The following is a 5,602-nucleotide window of genomic DNA, read 5'->3' as shown; positions in this document are numbered from 1 at the left end:
ACACACACACACAGACACACACACACACACACTTTAAGGCAGTGTAATAAAATAAGGAGGCACACCTGGGGGGTGACCTGCGGGGCCTCACAGATAAGAGCGAGGACGGCGATGTGGACAAGCGTTCACCTCGTCTTTACTCGTGCAGTAAATCAGTTGCACAACGAAGACGCCAAAAGTAAGGACGCGGTCAGCAGGAAGCGAGCTCTGACTGCACACTTGCAGAACATCTGCCGTCGTCACCCTCGGGTTCTTCCTCTGCTGGACTTGTGAAACGTGTGATATGAAAATGCGAAATATTTTACATGCAGGTAGCTTCTCCTTTCTCAGGAGTGAAAAAAGCAGCCAATGGCGGCGCGTGTGAGACCGCACAGTCCAGCGATGACTAACACTCCTTCCTGTTACTCAGCATCGCTCTCCACCGCACGCAATCAGATGGAGACTGAAAACAGTCTCGTCTGTGACAGGGCGAAGGTCACGGGAGCGTTCGGAGGGGAACGGCGAATCTGCAGACAGGCCTTCCCCCGGAGCGGCCCGAGGTCAGGCGGATGTGAGACCGTCTCTATCGCTCGCCGAAGACGACAGAGAGCAGAACAACAACCGGTCGAGGTTTCCGGCTCCCGGGCTCAGCATGATGTTCTCCGTCACATAAAAACCAGAAAAGATGGCCGTCAGCCGCATGCTGCCACGTGTTAGCAGCGCCTCCATGAAAGGCTGGAGCTCCGCCTTCTGTTAGTGACTTCACAGCAGCCATGTTATTGGTCACACGATGCCATTCAAAATGCTGGCAGCTACAGCCGCCCATGTCCCAATCCACCTGTCAGTCACAGAGGCCACGCCCCTGATGATGCAAACAGGCGGTTGGTTTCTCTGCCTCACACTGCTCAGAGCAGCTGATCCCTCTCTGCTCCATCACAGAGTGATGAAGAGTCCTCTGAGCAGTGACTCTGACACATTTTCCATCAGCTTTCTCTTCTATTAGTGACGTCTGCGTTTCCCAGAATCCTCTCATCAGTGACCCGAGAGCTGCTTTCAGCCTCAGAGTGAGCGCCACAATAATGGGCTGGGAAAATTGCAACGCCGCTGCAAACCCCATTAGGCCATTTCCACAAAACGCTCCACATCCCACAGTGCAACACACACGCGCGCGCACACACACACACACACCAGGTTGCAAGCCCACGCCGCTCTGAGAGCTCAGCAGGTTTAGTCAGACGCTTGTTTAAAGAGTGTCGAGTCTCTAGCAGAGCTCATTACAGGCAAGCAGGAGGCTGCAGCTAATTACTCACACGCACACACCTCTATACAAACATGTCAACAGGTTGTGCTCAGACACAGCAGCAGCTCATTCCAGCCTAACAAAGTGTGTGTATATATTATATATTGTACATATATTTATTAGTTTCAGATGTAGCCGTTCTTGTATTTTGCACAACTCTGTTGCTTGTGAAGCTCGCACACAAGAATTTCACTCACATGTGCTGTACCAATGTACCTGCACATGTGATGCTACAATAAAAGTGATTTGATTTGAGATTTGTGTGTGTGTGTGTTTGGGGAGGAGCTAATATTAATTGCACAGCCTCTTTAGTTTTAGTTTCAAGGTGTGTGTGTATTAATAATTAAGCAGTGACTGTAGCCGGCACAGCAGACACACACACTTACAACACAAACTCTTCATCTTTATTGATTTCTTCTCCTTTTTGTGTTTTAGTTATTTTCACTGCGTTGAGGCGGGTCGCTCCTCCACGATGTCTCCAGCGCGTCTGCTCCCCGAGCTGAGCACCATCTGAGCTGTGCTACCGACCGGAGCCTGCTCCCTGCTTTGGCCCTGCGAGCGTCAGCCTGAATAACCTGCAGCAGCTCCGTGCCTGTGACGCAGAGCGCCACCACCCTGATGTTTGACCATTCACTGAAGGAAACTTCACAGAGTGCATTCTGGGTAGACCTCAGGCTTCTATCAGGAGTCTCAGAGTCTGCAGCTGATACCAGGATGGTTCCTGCTGTGGCAAAAGTGCCTTCTGAAGTTTCCTCCAGTGAATGATCGGAAACAGATCAAAGATGGAGCAAATCTGATCTGTCCATCGAGGCTCCTGCAGCGCTCCGATCGCCCTGCAGTTTATACAGGAAATGTCTCGATGCGCCGGCTCCACCAGGGGAGGAGGTACGCAGGATTTAATCTAATGCTCCTTCCTCTGCTCTGCCTCCAATTCATGCCTGACCTCCACCCTTCAATCCATCCTGCACCCTCATCCTCAGACTGCCTCCCCCAGCTTGATTGCAGGAGGGGGGGTCAAAGTCATCCTGTCACTTGTTTGCGCCACATCTGACCAGGCAGAGGGGAACGGATGTGTACACACACACACGGAGGTGAACTCTGCTCCTCGTCACTCTTCATCCTGCCCGTCCTCCTCACAGCTCACCTGTCCCACTGTCCCTACCTGTCCATCCTCCTCCCTGGACACAGCAAAGGCAGGCTCTCAGCATCGAGGACACCAACTAGGGAACATAACCACTAAAATAACCACAGCCAGACAAAAGGAAGAGGAGGAGAAATATTAGGAGCAAGTGCAGCACAGACTATATCGAGGCCCCTTAACTCCAGCAGTCCTCGTGTCAGTGAGCATCTGCATACTGAGGCCTAAATAACTGCTTTTCTAATCCGCTTTGTTACACAGGATAGCGTGAAAACATCACTTCCACTCGATTTTCTCCTCAGTCAGAGACACAAATGTCTTTGAGCGCTCGTCTCGCTCGTGCAGGACGCTGCACAGTCTGACAGGTACAACAGCTGGCAGGAAGGAGAAGCCGTCCCCTTACTGGGCACTGAAGTGTCGGAGGGTTTGATAATGATCGTAAAACAGAGCGACTCAGCCGTGGATCTGTCGTGGCAGTGAAAGCAGTTTGATCATTCTGAGCTGTGTCTTCATGTTTCATGGTGAGGCTGGTTCCACTCTCAGGAGGATCAATAAGATCAGCTGCTCTTTGTTGCTGAAGAACAACATGAAGCTGTGCAGCACCTTCACAAACAAGGGAAACTTAACTGGAACATCTGTAACAGCAGCAGCTTCCACCTCAGTGTGTCATGTGATCACTATGTTGGCTCCTCGGGTTCATGCTCTCCCTTCCTCCTCCTGATGTCACTCTCATCATCCCTCCTGCCCCGTCTCCATTCCCCTCTCCACCCTCAGCTCGTCCCCTTTGGAGAGGATCTGTGATGTCAACTCCATCTCCTGACGAGCCCTCTTCATCCTCGTCCTCCAGCCAGGGGGCGGGTCAGCAGAGCAGAGGATCTGGTGTGGATGTGGCTTTGGGGGAGGGATGAAGAGGACGCTTAGCAGCCAGAAACGAGAGGCAGTTGAGGGGCCACTTATGAGGGGGACGCACTCCCCTCGGAGGCAGCGCGATGTGGAGAGGGCAGCAGCCTCTCAGAGAGCGCCGCAGATGACCGAGAGCTCAGGCCGTGGTCGTCTCCTCCAGCAGCAGCTGAATAAATTTACACAGACAGCCCGAGTCGAGGTTGACGCTGCTGCAGAGCTGCTCCGCCACCGGCTCTCATATCACAACTGTCAGATACAAACAGCTGGATGGAGCCCACGCGCTGGACCTCAGAGCACCACTGTCCTGACAGGGCCCGCAATCACCAACATGATTAATTCATACAACACACGACGAAGGACACGTTCTTTACACGCCTGCGTTCATGTTGGTTTCATCAGGACATCGTGCTGCTGCTTTCTTTAAACTCAGTCACCCACTAACCATGGCTGAGTCTAAGTAGTGAGAAATGGTACATAGTAGCTTATTTCAGACTCTTTGTTAATCTGATGCCTCTAACCTCCCGCTGAGATACCGCACGTGCTCGCTGGCTGCTTCGTGCAATCGTCTGTCGACGCTCGTTTTTCCTGAACCCGGCCGGCCTCGGCGGCAGGTGTCAGGACAACCGTCAGTCTGGACCAATCGTGAAAGCTCTCCACCTCAGCCGTAAAGCCAAGCGGAGGAGAAAAGAAGTCGAGGTGGCGCTCAGAAGCTTTTAAAGGTGATTTACTGGCTGCTCCTGAACACGGCGGGCGCTCCGTCTGCAGTGCAGAAACAAGCTGACTGCTCGCCGCTGAGGAAACGCCCACCTGATATTAACACGACGAGTTGGATCAAGCGCAAGCTGTTTGGCTGCAGCTCCTCCATCTCCTCGCCGTCAGAGCAAAGAGCCGCTGCTGAGCGCCGACGCCGCTTGCAGTAACACGAGTTTAAAATAGTGGCGCTTTCACTTTAAAGAGCAGCTCCATGAGAGTGTAGAAGCAGCAGGAGACCGCCGCAGGGCGCCGGGGGCGGGGCCCGATAACAATTGCACAGCTCTCCTGATGGTAAACTGACAGGCAGCACACAGACGGGCCTCGCACTGACGTGAAAGACGATCAGGATTTCTTCATCTTTTAAAGAAGATGGCGATCGGAGCCCCCCCCCGTCTGAGCGTGTTGGAGATTCCTGCTGTGCGTTAGAGGCCGGGGGGGCTTTCTGCCCGCTTCCCTCTTGGATCGGACTCTAGCAGGAAGCCACTTCACCCTCGCCGCTCCTCTGAGTGCGGTGGCATTTGGACGCCTACGCCGCTGCTCTGGCGTCTATGCGAGGTGCAGGCAGCACACTGACCTTTGAATAACAAGGCCCTGTACACTCCGCCACCCACTGAAGGCTCACAGCTCGCCGCCTCCAGCTGGCTCTCTCCCACAATGCAATGCTCTCCAAACAGTCCCAGCACCACAGACACAGGCGAAACAGGGACTGTAGCGCTGATGATGCTTCCACCTGCGCGCCTCATTGGTTGGTGGATTTTATTTTATTATGACATCACGCATCAAACAATATGCTAACAGCTAACAGCTAACCTGAGCAGAACAGCGCGGCGGCGTCTCCAAGAAACAGCGTGAAAAATGATCATCATCGTCCCTGCACGTTACAGCACCTCGTTAACCTTTCTAATGAGGACAGCAGGCACCGACTTCCTGTCCAGGCCCCTGACTTCCTGTCTGATCAAATACACACTGCATGATAATGATGGAGCCCACAGGGACAATATACTACTGTTGTATATACCACAGAGCAGAGGTGTCAAATATAAGGCCCGGGGACCATTATCGGCCTGGCAAAGAATCCATTCTGGCCCCGTCTTTAAAGTGAAGAAGAGAATAAATTTAGACGGTAAAATAATGACCTCCAATCCACGCCACACCCAATAATCATGGACGGGGTAAATAGATACAGAAATAGATGCACAGTAAAGCAGAAATCGGTCCACTAAAGATCAAAGTGTGTTAGAGCGCAAACATCTCAGTTTACACAAAGTTACGTTTATTGTCATGGTTACTGTTTGGAAAAAGCCACGATTAAGTGTTTAATCACAAACATGTTTCCTCCTCCTGCAGCAAAGAGGCCAGACTGATGAAGATCAGCCACCCTCCTCACATCAGACTCAGGGTTCAGTGCTGTGTATTGATGAGCGGCGCACACAAACACACACACACACGCACACGCACACACACACACACACACACACACGCACACACACACATGCACGCGCACACACACGCGCGCACACACACACACA

At 52.4% G+C, this 5,602-nt stretch overlaps 1 protein-coding gene across 1 annotated transcript in view; it reads right to left on the bottom strand.

The window, feature by feature from the left end:
• The window catches only part of LOC102206659 (nucleolar protein 4-like), a 101,972-nt gene that overhangs the window by 32,930 nt on the left and 63,440 nt on the right, over window positions 1-5,602 (bottom strand). The window lies entirely within an intron of this gene.

This window comes from Pundamilia nyererei, unplaced genomic scaffold, assembly GCF_000239375.1.
Source record: "Pundamilia nyererei isolate P.nyererei 1_Seehausen unplaced genomic scaffold, PunNye1.0 scaffold00346, whole genome shotgun sequence".
NCBI lineage: Eukaryota > Metazoa > Chordata > Actinopteri > Cichliformes > Cichlidae > Pundamilia > Pundamilia nyererei.
The sequence above is the reverse complement of the archived record's forward strand: the minus strand, read 5'-3'. Positions and strand labels throughout refer to the sequence as shown.